The 19,119-nt window shown below is 38.0% G+C and overlaps 1 long non-coding RNA gene across 1 annotated transcript; it reads right to left on the reverse strand.

Annotated features, from left to right (window-relative positions):
- Positions 1 to 2,524: 2,524 nt before the first annotated feature.
- LOC127574464 (uncharacterized) lies at positions 2,525 to 19,111 on the reverse strand. The gene is made up of 3 exons (XR_007956913.1): positions 19,040 to 19,111; positions 3,306 to 3,504; positions 2,525 to 2,617 (listed from the first exon to the last, which is right to left on the reverse strand). It is a non-coding gene; the product is annotated as an uncharacterized LOC127574464 (long non-coding RNA).
- Between the last annotated feature and the right edge of the window lie 8 nt (positions 19,112 to 19,119).

Consider the following 19,119-nt stretch of genomic DNA (forward strand, 5'->3'; position numbering starts at 1 on the left):
ATAGGGTGGTAAAGGTGGCATATGGCATGCTTGCCTTTATGAGTTGAGGCATAGAGCTCAAAGTCAGGAAGTTATGTTGCAGCTTTAAAATAACTCTGTTTAGGCCACATCTGGAGTATTGCATTCAATTCTGGTCGCCCCATTATAGGAAGGATGTGGAGGCTTGGAGAGGGTGCAGGAGGTTTACCAGGATGCTGCCTAGATAGAGGGCATGTGCTAAAAGGAGAGTTTGGACAAACTAGGGCTGTTTCCTCTGGAGCAGCGGAGACCTGATAGAAGTGATGGTGGAGGTAGATGGTGGAGGTAGATATGATAGAGGTGTTTAAGAGGCTCTTAGATAGGCACATGAATGTGCAAAAGATGGAGGGATATGAACCATGTGGAGGCAGAAGGGATTCGTTTAATTAGGTGTCATTAGCTTAATTAGTTCGGCAGAACATCATTGACCAAAGGCCCTGTTCCTGTGCTGTACTGTTCTACGTACTAACAGGGTAACATCCATCTTGCTCTTTTCCACCTTTCTATCCTGACTGCTCTGTTTATTTTGATATTTTAATTTTCTTCACTATGAACTGTTTTATCCATTAGTTCATCCAACCTTTCCCAATCTTTGCTTTTTTTTTACTGAATTCCTGACTCCAGCATGGGGACAGTTATTTTCTATGTGTCAATGCACACATTCCACTTATGAATTCTTCTTTTCATTGTACTTCTCTGATAACTCATATTTCTTTTATAATGCCCAGTGCCCTCATCTAACTTTCCTCCATCTAGTCTACCAATCTCCCTGAACATTTTCTCCAACCACTTTCCCCCACCTCCAACAACCCAAGATCCCTTTCACATCCTTTTCTGCACCTCACTATATATCAGGTCATTCTAATTATTCATAAATTACAAAAGGCAGGAAATTCCACAGAGACAGATATTCATTGCTTTGCAATAGGAAAACAATTCTGTCATAATAGGAAGAGCTATGTTATAGACAGCAAAGCAGATTAGATGGCCTGCATCATTAGCTCTTGTTGGGATGGTAATAAACAGCCAAAACTTAAAGCTGCAGATTATGAGCAAAGAAGGTGAAAAGAATCAAATTGTGCAAAATCCTGTACCATTTTATTTGCAGTCTGTTCCAATTGTCAGGCATGACAACAAATATTGTTGTGGTCTTTTTGGAATTGCTAAGGTTAGAACGCTCACAATATTAAACTTACAATACTCAATTGTGGTTAAGATGGAACAAAACATTTGGGTCTTCACAGAAATGTAACTGGTCTCAAAAGCAAGACAGAGAATGCATGTTTGCATCCATATCTTGCTTTTGAAGAACGATTCAATATTTTTCACAGTTTACTTAATGTATATCAAAAATAAAAACATTTTTATGCCAGGACTGTAATTAATATGGTGACTAAGGTTACTATAAATGAGATGTGTATTTTTAAATTGTACTTCCCCTGTATTTTTTTTACATCAGTCTGACTTTATAGCAATACTTTTATAATGCCTTAATATTTTAACAATATACAATATACAAACAACAAAATCAACAAAAATAAGGATACGTGAATATTCAAGGTGGTGGACAGGGTGGGGGGGGGCAACTACTTTGTTCTGGATGATGTTTCAGTACATTTAACATTTCTTGTTCATTCCTCAAAACAATCTTTTGAAAGGTAATTTGATTTGATTCCCAAGAAGAACCAACCTTTTAAGTAGGTGCAAGAACCCAACACCAGCTAATATGGTTGTAGGTTAAAAAACCGGCACAGCATAAACTAGAACCTCTTTCATTCAATTAGTGAGAATATTTAGAACAGGGAGAGTACTTTTGACCAAGCAATATAGTTTGCCCTTCGGAGATCAATCCACACCTTTTCATCATAACCCAGAAATGAATCCAAAATATTAATTTACTAATGTGCGTTGTGTTCTTTTGAAATTACTTCATAACTTTTGAATGAAGGGGTGTTACCAGTGGGACTCCACAAGGCAATCCTCTTGGTCCCTTGCTTTTTATAATACATATTAATAATTTAAATCAACGAAAGAAGAAATAATAAGAAAGTGTGTAGATGACACAAGAATTGCCCACATGGTTGACTGTGAGGAGAAAAGCTTTAGACTACAAAACAATTTATAGTTGGTCTGGTCACAATTAGGCATAAAAATGGCATATGACATTTAATCCAGAGAAAAAGTGAGGTAGTGCATTTGGGTAGATGCAATAAAGCGAGACAAAATACAATAAATGTAGAATATTGGGTGGTATGGAGGAACAGAGGGACCTTAAAGTGTATGTTCAGAGATCCTCCAGGGTAGCAAGACATGTAAATAAAGTGATTAAAAAAGGCATGCAGGATACTTTCTTTTGTCAAGTATGCCTAGAATGTAAGAGTAGAGGCTATGCTAGAATTGTAAACAAACCAGTTAGACCACAGCTTGAATGCTGTGTACAGGTTTGGTCATCACCACAATACAGTAAGATCCATCCATTTTATTAAAATGATCTGTAGGTTAGCTGGGAGAAAATCTCACTGTTCTGTAACAACCTCCATTAAGAAGTGGATATACTGCGGTCAGGTATCCCAAATTGCCCAGTTAGGGTTGCTCACGTCTGTAAATGTAAGGAAAAACATCTGTAATTCAAAAGCCACAGATATAAACGCATGCTTACTACATGAATTTACCCCACTTTGTCCAAATTGTGCAGGTGTGTTGGAACCCCAGAGGAATTGCCTGATACAAATTTTGTTTGTGAAACTGCAGCCAAAAGAAAAAATCCCTTTTGTAACTAATATAATTCTAAGCAAGTATGTGTCACTTTCTAAGACTAACAATAATATGGAGGACTAACAGGAAGAAAACTAAACTTTGCAATAAAATATGAAAATTGCTGTACAAATGTAAGAAACCCATGTCTACAGGCCAGGCACTTATACATCAGTTAATATGGAAAAGATGAACATGAAATCTAATGTGAGTAATCAACGTATATTCTACAAATATAATAAAGCCTGCCAAAAGGTTGACTATTTCTCTGGTGCAAAGTACAGTATAAAGCACAGCACAATGATCACATAGGCATGAATGCCCATTTCCAACCTCTACTTCTAATTAGTTAGGCACCACAGAACAACCAAAGTGTTATACCTACAAAGCTCTAAATTGCTAGATGCATCTAGTATAATGGCTTGTCACCACCTATAATAGTTGTAAAAAGTTGTTTCAGCCTCCCTAAATACATCTTAAAGCATGTAAAAGCATGTAGTTGCTTTTATAGACTAGCTGATGAACGATAGTACCTTTCCTTTTGGATCAGTTTTATTCCTTGCTGGAGAGGTTGCTACTCTCTGTATTCTTCTCTCCTCTTCCTTGCCTCTTCATTGTTTCTCTTAATAACTAATTGCAAAGAAGTAGTCTGTTTTACTCCTCTCCCATACCCATTTCTACACTTCCTTTGCTTTCCACTGAAAAGTTCTCTTCAAGAATTCCCTGGAGATCCTGTAGAATAAAAACATGTGTTTATTTAATTCATTCAGGTCAAATTTCTTTCTGCTATTTATTTCTGTTTTTAACTTACTTGTTTCAAGATAACAGATTTATTTTCTTTCAAAACATAGAGTAAGAAGAATGTTGCTGAGTCTAAGGGTTAAAAGTATAGTTGTGGTTTCTAATCAATTAGTGTTTGCATCAGCAAAAATAAATTTCTCTCTAAAAACAGATTACAACCCAAATGGAACTTCCACTAAACACTATTCCTGTAGGAGTGGAGCTGATCTTCAGAACTAATGGCAAACAATTCAATCTGCAGGACTATGCTCCAGAGCCGAGTTCACTGGGTGGTGCAGCTAAAGGAACTGCTGCCTCACAGCTCCAGCAACCTGGGTTCAATAGGACCACTGATGCTGTCTGTGTGTGGAGTTTGCACATTCTCCCTGTGATCGTGACCCCAGTTTTCTCCCACATCCTAAAGATGTACTGATTTGTAGGTTAATTGACTGACTTGTACATAAGTGGTAGGATCTACATGGGGTTATTAGTAGGGTGAGGAGAATAAACCACGGTTAGTGGAGGATTAGTGTAAATGGTTGGCATGGTTTCATTGGGTTGAAGGGCTGTTTCCATGCTGTATCATTCTATGACCTTATGACCTGAACCTCAGTAGCTAAGCTAGAGGTATGCAGATAATGCTGGCAATTGCAAGTGCTCGGAGGCTGAATTCCAAGTTACTGTTGACTCGTTCAGTGAAGTATATGAGAAAGTGGGCCTTACATTAATAATCTGCCATCCTGCCCCTGCTGCATAACACTACCCTCTGACAATAAACTTCACAGCAGGACCCCTTTTCAAGAAGGCAGACATTAATGATGAAATTCACCAATGCCTTCAACATGCCAGCAGAACCTTTCATGGAATGAGGAAAAGGCTATTCAAAGATTAAGACATCAGACCTGGTACAAAACTCATGGTCTATAAGGCAGCAATGATCTCTGCCCTCCTATATGCTACAGCACTTAAGAGAAACCACCAACACTGTCTCTGCAAAATTTGCTGGCCTGTTTTCTCTAGACCCTTTCCTCAACTTGCTAAACTGTACACTTCTTCTTGTCCCTTCCAATTCCCTCCTGAAGAGTCATCTTCTAGTTATCTGAACATTGCTAGCTTTCTCCATAAATGTCTGCACTTTCGATTTTCATTTATACTTTTCTTTGTAGATGTCCAGGCAAGTAGCAACTAAGTGGCCAGATCACTGTACAGAATGTCCATGGGAATACTGCAGTCATCCATTCAACAAACATAGCCGTTCCACCACATATGCTGTTGGCTTAGTAATGAAACTATGCTGACAAACTTAGCTCACTCCAGGTCCTCTGACTGTGTGATTACCAGAAGATGTTAACTCTACAGAAAAATGCTCATCCGTTGCCCATCAAATCTGTTTCTTTCCTCCACCTCTTTATTTTTTCTGCCTCTCTCATTTATCTCAGTTCTGTTTCACACTCATCCGTTGCCCATCAAATCTGTTTCTTTCCTCCACCTCTTTATTTTTTCTGCCTCTCTCATTTATCTCAGTTCTGTTTCACACTATCTTCCTTCAGTTCCTTTCCTTCTCTCCTTCTCTTCGCACAGTCTCACTTCCACTTTTTTTTAACTCTCCTCCTTTGATTCATTCTCTCTCATTTTGATATTCAGGTGAAGTTTTCCCCACCTTCATTTTCACTCCTCACAATTTTTCATTGCTTTCAATTTTCATTTTCTTTTCCTTTTCAGCTTTTTTTCTCAAGTGTACCTTCTGCAAGTTTTCTTTTACAGAAATAGAGGTTCAGGAGTCAAATACACAGCCCTTTGAGGCCATTGTTAGCATCAGCTGGAGTTCAGCTGGTGGTAATCTTAGTTAGTATGTTGTGATTTAAAGTCCTCCTCCAGAGCCTTAAACTCAAAACTTAGGCTGATATCAACTTAGTACTAAAGAAATCCAGTCCTACACTGTTGAAGGCCCTGTACTGTCAGATGAAATATTCTCCCAGATGGACATAAAAAATCCAAAAGCAGAAATTAGAAGAGCAGGGGAATTATTCTTGGTGCTTGCTAGTATTTATCTTTCAACCAACACTTAAAACAGATAATCTGGTTATTGTCACATTGTTGCCTATGACAACTTGGTGCCACAATTGTCTGTCATGTCAATGCATTACAATTGTGACACTACTTCAAAAGAAATTAAAGAGTACATTGTTATATTGCTTCCTTAAGTGTGTCATCCTCATCAAGACTTGGTACAATGTTTTGAATCCCACAAAACACTCACTGACGTGCTTTTCTTCTATGAAAACATCGAAGATGGCCCAAATTTGAAAGATCAACATTTTGCTACAATTTACAGCATATTTTGTACCGTCATTTAGGATTCATTGCAAATAATCTTTACATTCAGGAAGTGAAAATCCTTTATGTTGAGGCATTTTACAGGATTTTCTATAGAAGCTCACAAAATAAGTCATCTACTGCAACGAGTTTGTTTCTGAAATCCCTATTTGACTTTGCACCACCCTACATTTCTTTTCCTGTGATCATGCTGAATGCCTCCACCCAACCACCCCCATAATAACACAACGTCTTTGGCTACACAGAAGCTCTCAGATTTGGAATTTCTTCTATTAATTCTTTTGTATCACCTTGTCTCTCTTTTCTTCTTTGAGACATTCCTTACAAGCAACCTCTACGATCGAACTTTATAACTTTCTTTACGTGGTTTGGTGTTAAATTTTATTTGGTAAAATTCCTGTAGAGTGTTTTTGGATATTTTACTATGTTAAAGGCATTATATAAATATGCTTCTTGTTGCTGCTGTTTTTGTTTTGACGAACATTCCAGCAATGCTGTAAAACTGAAGGTACCCATTTTATAGCTGCTTTGTTGTGAACGTATGGTGGCACCAAATATAATTATATAAATTCTTCTATTACTACTTAACATAATTGAAAGTACATGTGTAGAGAGAGAAAACAGCACAGGCAGATGATAGTGGCTGCAGATGGTAGCTACTGGTAGTGGAGGCCCACCCCCCCCCCCCACACACCATTGCCTTATTGATGAAATCCAATTCTGTCATTCAGATCAATTATGTTCTTTTTGCCTTGCATTTTAATGATGGGGAATAATCTACAGTGGGTTCTCCTGCCTTACACATTTTGCTCCATACTGTTCTGCTTAATCTCCTTCACTGTTTAAATGGTATACAAAGACATGCCAATTATAAATGCCTCCTACTCCTGCTCTAAAGAAACTTTCTCTGGAGTTGAAATCCATATGTCCCAATGACTTCACATTCTAAAAAGCAGTTCAAAGGAAATTTAGCTGGACAAGCATAATACAATAGAAAAAAAAGATAAAAGATTCCTTGAATATAAGAGTTGTACTCAACAGTTGCACGTAATGCAGTTTCATTACACCGAAATGGGCTATATTTCAACCTAATCTGCAGAATGATAGTATGTATGCTGACTTACTGTAGCATTCTCTCATGAGAAACTCATGCCAATAAAATAACCATGAAAATAAGTCCCAAGCCCTTTCCACCTTCCTTACATGGAAACAATATTGTTGCCAGGTTAGAAATTCATATTGTCATCCACAATTTTGTTCCACATGAGCACATGACCTTCAGCCTGATTTGAAGGCAACAATCCTGTTCTTACTCTGTCTCCAAACTCAGATATTCCAGCATCTGTGAATGGAAGCAATGAACACCAAAGCCACAGCTGATTGCTTTATTCCCTCCTTAATCAAGAGGCACTGAACTTTATTTTCACACCCTCATCATCACTACCTTAAGAGAGCAAACCAGAGACCTACTTGGTCTGAAAGCATTATTTACCCTTGACATTGGTTTAATCAAATACACTTTATTAAGTCATGGCTTAAATGAATATAGCTTCATAGTCGTGACAGAAAGTGTTTAATTAAAATATACAAAAACGCAGTAGAAATGTGAAGCTATAGTTACAAATGAAAGGTTTTTAAAGTTGGGTAAGTCTTAGCCCGAAAAGACAAGGTTAAGTAAAAAAATTAAAAAAAATAAGGTTTTGAGAGGGTGAAAGGATTATTGCCATTGGTTGGAAAAAGGATCATAAAAATGGATATAAAGTCAGATTTATCACCAGGAAGGGAAATGGTTATTTTACTACTTGAATCTATTGGAGAAAATAGTATAAGTGAAATTAAAAATAATTTGTATGTATATATGGAAGAATTCTAAATACACCAAACAGATTGAGAAAGTAAAAGCAAATAGGATCTAATAAAAAAGACTAGCTTCAATATAAATTTATAGCTAATTGTATAATGCTCTGTTTCTGTCTTGCAATTTAAGGTTTCTACAGCATGACATTTCTCCATTATAGTTGATCCATATTAATTTGTAGCTGTGTTTAAAATAGAGACCTATTAATCATTTCTGAAGGGTTTTTAGTTTTAAAACAATGATGAAATGGGCACACCACATTGTTCAGAGTCAATTATTAGGTTTAGGAGAGAGTGAACCATAGCCAATGTTATTGACAGCAACCATTATCAGGTAGAGATAATATGATTTGCTACTGCATGATCAAATGGAATTGTTATATAGTTCCCCATTAGGAGAGATCTTTAAAGTATTTTATGAAATACACAGCCAAAATCTTTTTTCCTCACAAATAAATTCTGCCAGAAGTGATTTTAGGAAGAAGATATACTCAATCTGATAAGAGTTGAAATGGTGGATTTAGAACTGGATGGCACCATCATTCCCAAATTCAGTTATTTCCATCCAAGGGGCCATTTTTAATATTAGGAGACTCTTAATAGTGCTTTCAGGGAAGCTTTACATTGAACCCTTAATCAGTAACTGTTGTCTTTTATTGTAGTGTCATCACTAGACTGGAATTTAGTTTGTCATTTGCAAAAGAGCTTTACACATTAGTTTGAAGCCCTGAGATTGATTTGGAAGGCTTGTTTGTGGACTTGTCATTTGGGAATATCCCTTATATATAATACAAGGCTGCAGAATGAATCTACCAATGGGGATTTCTGCCGTTGTGATGTACATAAATAGTAAGAAGAAGAAACCAATTCTCTATTTGTTAGGACCCAACAAATAATTACATCTGCTTAATACAAAACACAAACAATACATTATTTTTGAAAAGGCTAATTTGGGTTTCCAAAACTTCTTGGTGCAATCGGCTTTAACCCATACCATTATATAAATCAAATCGATTTCCTCGCCATTAAGGTCCTGAATATGTGCATCCAAAAACTTGGATTTGTAGTTTTCTATCATCTTTTCTATCATCATTTCTATCATCTACCACCAAAAAAATTGGGTATTTAATTATGTAAATCAGTATAAAGAGCTTTTACAGATCACTAACTTTAAGTTGGAGATTTTTTTAGGTTATTGTAGTTTCTCCTATTTGGGCACTTCCTTCAGCTTTGGGAATAATAAATAAGTTATGTGGGGCTTCCATTACTGTTTACTGAATGACCATGACATGAAATATGCATGTGAGAAAATGGAGGAGTTCCCTCCAACTGTACTGCTGCCAAATAACTAACAAAGCAATCAAATCAAAGGAAAGCTTAATTGTTTTATCACAGTGAAAGTCAGTAGATACTCATCCAAAATCAATCATTACCTAAACAGAGCAAGAATAAAATTTTGCATGTGCACGTTGATGAATCTGTCTGGCCTGTTGCATTTGGCCATATCTGCATTTGGGTACATACATGATGCTTCTGTCTCACAGACATAATATGTGGGAGCTCACTAGTGGAGACAGGACTTTGAATCATTGTTAAAAGGGTGGATACAGTTAAGTGAACAGGGTTACCATGCTGACAGATTGCCTTTGCGGATATTATAAGATTTGACTGAAATGAAAAATTAGGATAAAAAGTGCACAAACAGGGAAATTAATAATGACATTTTACTTGTGTTAAAAACTTACCAATCATAAGGTTATAAACTCATTGAACAATAACAGTATCCATTTCAAGAACCCTAAGAGTACCTTTTTTTCTAGAAAGGGTAATAAGAACATAACCAAATGAACCACTTGGCTGCGATCAAGGCAATCAATTGGGAAATGACACCCAGTTCAGTTGAGACTGAAAGCTCCTTAGTAACATCCTGCAACAGGTGCTAAATTGATGAGCTAATCTACTCATTAAGCAATTGCATGGCAAATTCAGGGTCACAGAATCATGTGCATCAATCCATGTCCCAAAATCACCAGTGTTCCTCCTGTCATATCTGCAGGGCAGTTCTACCAGAGGTAAGACAATATTACATAATTGGGAGGTAGGATACTAAGGGAATCTTCCACATTGACAAAGGACCCCAGAAAGTCTCAAATAAATTCTCTCAGGTCATGTTAATTTATATTTGTCCTCGTCTTGTAATGTACTGTGTTGTTGCTGCAAAAAGCTAATTTCCATGGCATTTATACCCTGTGTATGTATGCCTATAATGACAATAAACTTAAACTTGAACTTGAAGTTCAGGTCAAACATAGATAAAGAAAGTGCTTGTTGACTACCACTTATTATAGTTCCTCATCTAATGAATTAGTACTTCTCTACGTTGTATATTATTTGGAGGAAGTACTAAGGGCACATTATGTACTCAGAAAGGGGAACTTCAATGTTCAGCACCATAAATATACTACCATAGACTAGACTGGCAGAATCTTCAATGAAATGACTGTCATTATGACCTTGTTACTGATAGTAATAGGACCAATATAAGTGAATAAACTGCATATTCATTCACGCCAATCTACCTATCAAAGCAGCGTTTGCTCATGACAATACTGATTGGAATGAAGCACAACATGATAATGGGAATACAATGTCCCATCTTCACACTGAGGCCACTATATATTGTATCACATGGCACTACCAATGTATTAAATGTGAAATAAATAGTGATATTACGAATAAACCCACCAGTTCAAAACTGAGCATCAATTAGATGCTATGGGTCACCAAGTGGCAGAAATTTATTTCGTTAATTTGTTTTATCTCAGGTTTAAAAGTGAACAATTCTGCAAAATATTGTTGCAGAACTATGAGAGCCAAGTATTTACACATTATGATGAGAAGCTGCACAATAAAGTGCCTTACCCATTACATTCCATAAAATTAGAATGTAATAATCAAAAGCCCAATCCTGATACTAAGTTGCATTGAAGAAAAATGACCACTGAGGGGCAGAGGTGCTTTAAATTTTAAAATTACCGAACAACAAGAACTGCCAAGTCAAATTATGAAATTGTAATTATTAAACAGCAACAGATCACTATCCTGTTTTGATTGATATTCCTATACTTGTATTCTCTATTCTTTTGCCTCTGAATTCATCAGCTATGTAATCAAGATGACCACTTGCGTGTTATATACACTAAACATTAAAAAATTCTGAAGTAAAGGAGTAAGTAAAAGCAATTGACAATCCAAAGAAGATTAACATGGATGGGCAAAATCTTGAAGGTGGTATTAAGGTTTCAAATCAAAAACCTTTCAGAGGAACCTTGAAATAAGTCCTAAAGGTAAAAGCAAAAGATTCTGTTTAAAGTTCATCAACCTGACATCACTCTATCTTTAGTCTCACCGCCCTAATGTTTCCAGTGATGGGGGTAAGCCATTGTAACATGAAATTCATTTTGCATCATTCCAGGTTAATATACCAGTGTAGTACTGCAGTGCTGTACTGCAAGGGGTATCGTCTTTCAAATGAGATCCTAAACCAAAGCTTCATCTGTCATCTCCAGTAGATGTAAAATAACTCATGGCACTATTCTAAAAAAGAGCAGGTCATTTCCCCAATATTCTGGCCAATAATTATACTTCAATCAACATCACTAAAACAAATTATCTAGTCATCATCACACTGCTGTTCATGGGAAAATTGCTGTGTACAAATTCGTTCCTATGCTTCCTATATTACAACAGCGACTGCAATTTGAAGTAGTTCATTGGTTATAAATTATTTTGGGATACCGAGGGTGAGCAGTTGCTATGTAAATATGAGCTCTCCATTGATGGACCAGATGTGGGGTACCACTCAATTTAATGTAGAAATCCTATGCATTTTAGGACTCAAGTAGATGACTCACATTAAATGTTATCGTAATATTCTCTGAAGAAAAGGTGCAACGAGCCCAGGAACATGCTTTTCATTGCTACAGTATCAAAAATTTGTTTTTAACTACAACGTGTTATCACAAATAGCGCCAATTCTAAGTTGACCATGAGCCAATTGGTTAATCCATACACTTTCAACTATTTTTCCTTAACTTTAGTGACATGATATTTAGTTTTATTCCTAAAAATAAATACACCTTTGCTACATCAATGTAAAGTCCTTCAGGTTGTTGTGTAACTATAAAAATCAAAAGCTGACACATCAAAGTTATTAATAGGATGAAGTGCAGAAACTTCTCATTTTTTCCTCAAATGAATCTCACAACCTCTACCACACATAGCAAGGGGCCACCATTTCCAATCCTATACCATCTGAACGGTGTAACCTAATAGGTTTATTTAGAAAAGGTATGTCTCCTGAACTGGACAATTATCACTAATCTTGAACCATCACCAGGTCCAAATCCTGGAATTCTCAAATATGACAGTAGATATAATTAAACCTGTTTTAGAACGCCTACCATCTAAAACTTTCAGCTTCAGTGCTAAATTACAGGTGGATAATATTTGAGCTCTGTAACATCATATTTATTAAAGTCAATATTTCTGCTTGCAACTGCAAAAACAGCCCTTTTTGCAACATTTTCATATGAATTATAAATATCAACCTATAAATCAGAATTTGTAACTTTCAATAAGAGAAAAACTTGATTTTTATTTTTGGGGAATCCAAAGCTAGCAGATTTAAATGTAAAATAGTCATAAATAGAAAATATAAAAACCAGATTTTAATAAATGACTTTATTCAAAAGTGGTAAGAATAGGAAACTTACTGCTAAATGCAATGACTGGTGCAAATAGTATAGATGAATAGTAGAGAAGTACGCATGTTAATACAAAAGTATAAGACACCAGGTACTGGAAACCTTAACCGTTGAGTGGAAGAGATATAGAGGAGCAAATATGCAGGGAGATTACAGAGAAGTGCAAAAACGATGGGATAGTTATAAGAGTGAACTTCAATTATCCCAGTGTGATCTGTCGTGGAGTGGTACAGCACAGAAACAGGCCCTTCAGCCCACTATGTCCATGCTGACCATAGTCTTTACTTGTCCCATTTACCCACATTTGGTCTGTGCCTGAGTTTGTAATAGAGTTAAGAGCAGAGAGAGTGATGAGGGTGATGATATTTTAAAATACGTCCAGCATAACTTTCTAGAATATTATGTTTCTTTTCCAAAAAGAAAGGAGGTATTTCTGGATTTGGTTCTTATGAATGAGGTGTCAAGTGCCTTGGGATTCTGTAGGAGAACATTTAGGAGATAGTGAAAATAACATTGTGAGATTTAGATTAACTGTAGAAAAGAAGAGGGTGATCCAAAGTAAAAGTAATTAATTGGAGGAAAGCTGATTTCAATAGGATGAGAATGATTCTGCCTAGGCAAATTAGAACCAAACATTAACAGGCAAAACTGCAACAGAACATGGGCCACCTTTAAGGAAGAGATTGTTCAATACAGTTGAGGAACATTCCCTGAGGGGCAAAGGGAAAAAAAAATCAGTCAGAGCTCCCTGGATGACAAAAGATATACAGAATCAGAATCAGATTTATTATCACTAACTTAGGTGATGTGAAATTTGTTGTTTTATGGTCACCATGTAGTGCAAAGACATAAAGTTACCATCTATAAATCACAAAAATAAATAAATAATGTGAATGAAAGGAATGAGGTAGTGTTCATGGACCATTCAGAAATCTGATAGCGGAGGGGAAGAAGCTGTTTCTGAGTTGTTGAATGTGGGTCTTCAGGGTCCTGTACCTCCTCCCCTATGGTAGTATTGTGAAGAGTATATGTCTCAGACAATGAGGGTCCTTAGCGATGGATGCCAACTTCTTGAGGCACCACCTCTTGAAGATCTCCTCAATGGTGGGGAGGGTTGTGCCCGTGATGGAGCTGGCTGAGCCTACAACCCTCTGCAGCCTCTTGCAATCCTGTCTATTGAGCCTCCATACCAGGCTGTGATGCAACCAGTCAGAATGCTCTTCACCGTACATCTATAGAAATTTGTAAGAGTCTTTGGTGACATACCAAATCTCCTCAAACTCCTAATGAAGTAGAGCCATTTGCGTGCCTTCTTCATAATTGTATCAATGTCTTGGGCCCAGGATAGATCCTCTGAGATGTTGACACCCAGGAACTTGAAGCTGCTCACCCTTTCCACAGCTGACCCCTCATTGAAGACTGGTGCATGTTCTCCTGACTTCCTCTTCCTGAAGAATCAATTCCTTGGTCTTGCTGACATTGAGTCCAAGGTTGTTGTTGCAACACCACTCAACTAGCAGATCTATTTCTCTCCTGTACACCTCCTTGTTACCACCTGAAATTCTCTCAACAACATTGGTGTCATCGGTGCCAAGGCACGTACCACCAGACTTAAGGACAGTTTCTACCCCACTGTGATAAGACTATTGAACAGTTCCCTTACACAATGAGATGGACTATGACCTCACGATCTACCTTGTTGTGACCTCACACCTTATTGCACCGCACTTTCTCTGTAGCTGTGACACCTTACTCTACTGTTATTGTTTACCTGTACTACATCAATGCACTCTGTACTGACTCAATGTAACTGCACTGTGTAATGAATTGACCTGTACGATCGGTTTGTAAGACAAGCTTTTCACTGTACCTCGGTACAAGTGACAATAATAAACCAATACCAATACCAATAGAGATGGCGTTTGAGCTGTGCTTAGCCACACAGTCATGAGTGTAGAAAGAATAGAGCAGCGGACTAAGCACGCATCCTTGAGGTGCACCTGTGTTGATTGTCAGCAAGGAGGAGATGTTTTTACCAATCCGCACTGACTGTGGTCTCCAGATAAGGAAGTCAAGGATCCAGTTGCAGAGGGAGGTACAGAGACCCAGGTTTTGAAGTTTGGTGATTAGTACTAAAGGGATGATGGTGTTGAACGCTATGCGGTAATCATTAAACAGCAGCCTGACATATGTTTTGCAGTTGTCTAGGTGCTCCAAAGCAGGGTGAAGAGCCAGTGAGATTGCATCTGCTGTAGACCTGTTGTAGCAGTAGGTGAATTGCAGCGGGTCCAGAGCAAGATAAACCAAGATTGTGTATGACAAGTGTCAAGTTCCAAATACCAGCAAGAACCAGGGTGATTACAAAAGAATAAGTGAAAATTAAAATGAGAAGCAAAAAGAGAGTATGAGAAAAGATTAGCTGTGAACATAGATGGGAATGCCGAAATGCTCTATAGGCATATAAATAGTAAATGGGTAGAACATTGAGGAGCGTGGTCTGTTAAGGACAAAAGTGGAAACTTGCACATGGATGCTAAGGGAATTGTTAAAAAAACTAAAGGTGTACTTTGTATCTGCCTTCACCAAGAAAGAGGGAACTTCCAAATAGTAAAGGAGCAAATAATTGAGATACTAGAATCGTTAAAAAATTGATAGCATAGAGGTATTAGAAAAATTGGCCGAATTTAAAGTTGACGTCATTGATACTAGGTGGGATGCATCCTAGGATTTTGAGGAAAGTGCAGGTTGAAATAATAGGGGCACTAACCACAATCTTTTAATGCCTTTTGGACACAGGGATAGTGCAGAGGACTGAAGAGTGGTAAATGTTACTTCCTTGTTCAGAAAAACTACAGATCAGTCAGTTTAATTTCAGTGGTTGGAAGGCATGTAGAAACATTTTTCTGGAATAGGATTAATAGTCACTTCAAGTCCAAGTTCAAATCCAAGTCAAGTTTATTGTCATGTGCACAAGTACAGTGATATACCGTACAATGAAAAATTTGCTTGCAGTAGCATTGCAGGCACATAGGTACAGACAACACACAGAATATAAATTATACCATACAGTGAAGACTGTGCATAAACAAGACCTTATTCCAAACGAAAACCCAGACACAATCAAAGGTAAGTCCATGGTAGTGCAAGAGATGATCCGTAGTGTTCCGTTACTGAGGTAGGATTAGGGTTGTGCAGGTACGTTCAAGTACCTGATGGTTGTTGGAAAGTAGCTGTTCCTGAAGCTGGTAGTGTGGGACTTCAGGCTTCTGTACCTCCTTCCTGACAGTAGCAGTGAGAAGAGGGCATGACCAGGATGGTAGGGATCCTTGATCATCGATGCCACCTTCTTGAGGCAGCACCTCCTGTAGATACTGTCAATGGCGGCGAGGGTTGTGGCCGTGCAGCCTCTGTGTTCCTGTGTGTTGGAATCGCCGTCCCATAACGTGATGCAACCAATCAGGATACTTTCAACAGTGCACCTGTAGAAGTTTGTTAGAGTATTTGGTGACATGCCAAATCTTCTTAAACTTCTAAGAAAGTAAAGGCACTGGCACACCTTCTAAGTGGTTGCATTTATGTGCTGGGCCCAGGACAGGTCATCCGAGATGTCAGTGCCCAGGAATTTGAAGCTACTTACTCTGTCCATCTCTGGCTCACCAATGAGAACTGGCATGTGATCTCCCCATTTCTCCTTTCTAAAGTCAACGATTAGCTCCTTGGTTTCGTTGATGATAAGCTTGAGTATTTTATTGCGGCACCAGTCAACCATTGGAGGAAAATGGATTAATTAAGGCAAACACCATGGATTTGTTAGAGGCAAATCATGTTTAACCAATTTGATAGAATTTTTTGATGAAGTAGCAGACAGAATTGATGAGGTTAATCTAGTCAATTTGGTATACATGGACTTCCAGAGGGTTTTGATAAGGATAAGTTGAATCACATGGCATGAAATGGCCATTGACAGCATGAATATGAAGTTGCCTATGTAACAGACAACAGTGATAAATGAATGGTTGTTTATCAGTGGAAGATGATGTATAGTGATTTTCCCCAGGGATCGGTGTTGGCACTATTTTTTTAAATCTATATTAATGCCCTGAATGTTGGGGTGCAAGCCACAAATCTTCAAAGATGCCACAAAACTTGCCAATAAAGTGAACTACAAAGAAGGTATTGATAGACTGCAGCATGACATAAATGGGCTAATGGAATGGGCTGATGCATGGCAGATGAAGTTTAATGCAGAGAAATGTTTTGTGATGCACTTATGTAGGTAGAATAAAAGGGTATGTAGAATAAAGGACACCATTCCAAATGGAGTGCAGGACCACAAGAACCTGGGGCATAGGTGCACAAATCCTAGAAGTGGCAGTCCAACTTGAAAAAGTGGTTAACGGAGAATACATAACTTTGGACTTTATCCATAGAGGCATATAGAGGAGTATAAAAATCAGTTAAACTTCTGTAAAATATTGGTCTGGCCTCAACTGGAGTTGTGTTCAATTCTGGTCATTACATTACAGGAAAGAGGTGGGGGCATTCATAAGGGTCAAAAGATTACAAGAATGGCTCCGGAGATGTGGGAATAAAGTAACAAGAATACAGAGGCTGGAACTATTTTCTCTAAAGAACTATCCTTCTCTAAAGGCTTGTTTTTTTAATTTCAAAAATATATTTTCTTCTTTTTACATATACAGGAAATCCAAACAGAGCACAGCCTTCTCTCCATTGTACTATCAAATCAATACATTCTCTCACAATGTGTTCAAGTTCATTGTCATATGCACCCCGGGTACAAATGCCATGAAAATTAGCTTTTTGCAGCAGCAGCATGGTATATTACAAACATGACAAACATTATTTAACATGAACTTAAAATAATATAATTATACATAACTTACACAACAAAATAAACAGAACAGCGTTAGGGCAAGTTGAAGAGAGAAAAAAGTAATATAGTCCGGGGTAGTGTTAGAGTTTTTCAGATCAGTTTAAGAACACGATGGTAGTGGGGAAGAAGTTGTTGTTGAACCTTGAGGTGCGGGTCTTCAGGGTCCTGTACTTCCTACCTGATGGCAGCATCGAGAAGAGGGTATGGTTTGGATGGTGGGCGTCCTTAGTGATGGATCCTGAGGCATCACCTCTTGTAGATGTCCTCAATGGTGGAGAGAGCTGTACCCATGATGGAACTGGCTGAGCCCACTACTCTCTATAGCCTCTGGCGTTCCTGTGCATTGGAGTTTCCATATCAGGCCATGACGCAACCAGTCAGAATGCTTTCCACTGTACGTCTGTAGAAATTTGTCAGAATCTTCAATGACATGCCAAATCTCCTTAAACTTCTGCGAAAGAGACACTTGTGCACCTGCTTCGTGGTTGCATCTATGTGCTGAGCCCAGGATAGACCTTTCAAGATGTTGACAGCCAGGAACTTGAAACTGCTCACCCCTTCCAGCAGAGACCCTTCAGTGAGGACTTCAATGTGGTCCTTCCCAACAAAGACTTCATGGAGGCTGTACTGAGCTTCAGAAAGTCTCACAGCATGTACTCCTGCACCTTGAATGTGCACATTTTCAGCATTCCATTACAGACATTTCCTTATACTGGAAGACCATCAATTTTCAGGCAGACTAAAATGTGTCTTTCACCAAGTTGATGATTTTGCAGCAGCAGTTGACGTTTGTCTCACTGGGAACACCCTGTAAATCACAGAGTTCTCTGCTACTCTGGGCAAACCTTTACAAAACCATTGCATCTTTTATCAGACCATCCTGGCAAAGACATAATCCACGAAGAGGTGGACGATCATCTCATCCACATCACAGCCATGTCAAGTGCAGCATGTGGCCTATTTGACAAACATGCAGGCTGCTAATGAAAACTGAAACTTACCAGCTTGTGTTCCCCAAGCTCCCTTTAAACTCACTGGGACTCCGTTTCCCATTCCCTTTAAATGCACTGGTTTCACTGGAAACAAGTGAGTGAAAAGAGTAAAAAAGATTATATTACTGTGTAAAAATGTTTTGAAATGAAAATAAAGTATGTTGGGATAAAATCACTTCCAATAGTCCAGAAAATCTGCTGGATTATCAATTTTACTTTAAAGAAATTGGAGCAGATACTAATGTATCCAACATATACACCTGAGCCTATTCCACATGGTGTACATGCTGCAACAGCAATGATTAAAACAAGTGTGATAAGATGTCGAAGCGTGCTGTTTTGTTTTTACCCCAAACAGAAGACACAGATCGGGAACAAAGACTGACCGTTGGCTTGTTAGGTCATCCTTCCATGTCCATGTTAAGATATTGAAGTGAAGATAGCAAAGGCTAATAGAGAGGCAGATCTGGACTTTCTTGTGTGCTTGACAAAGACAGGTTGTGGACTTATGTGCAGTTGATATAAGTGAGTAGGACCATATAATATTAGGCCACTTTAATAGAATCATAAAAAACTCTTCAAAAGATAGAAATCCAAACTCCTCAGGAATGAATAGGTTCAACTATTATTACTACACTTACAGTAAACATTTTCCTCCTTCCTTCTTACTCATCCCCGCAATCCAGTGATCCCATAAAATGGTGGGGAGAAACCCCTCCTG

The sequence above is a fragment of the Pristis pectinata genome, chromosome 9, assembly GCF_009764475.1.
Source record: "Pristis pectinata isolate sPriPec2 chromosome 9, sPriPec2.1.pri, whole genome shotgun sequence".
NCBI classification, from domain to species: domain Eukaryota; kingdom Metazoa; phylum Chordata; class Chondrichthyes; order Rhinopristiformes; family Pristidae; genus Pristis; species Pristis pectinata.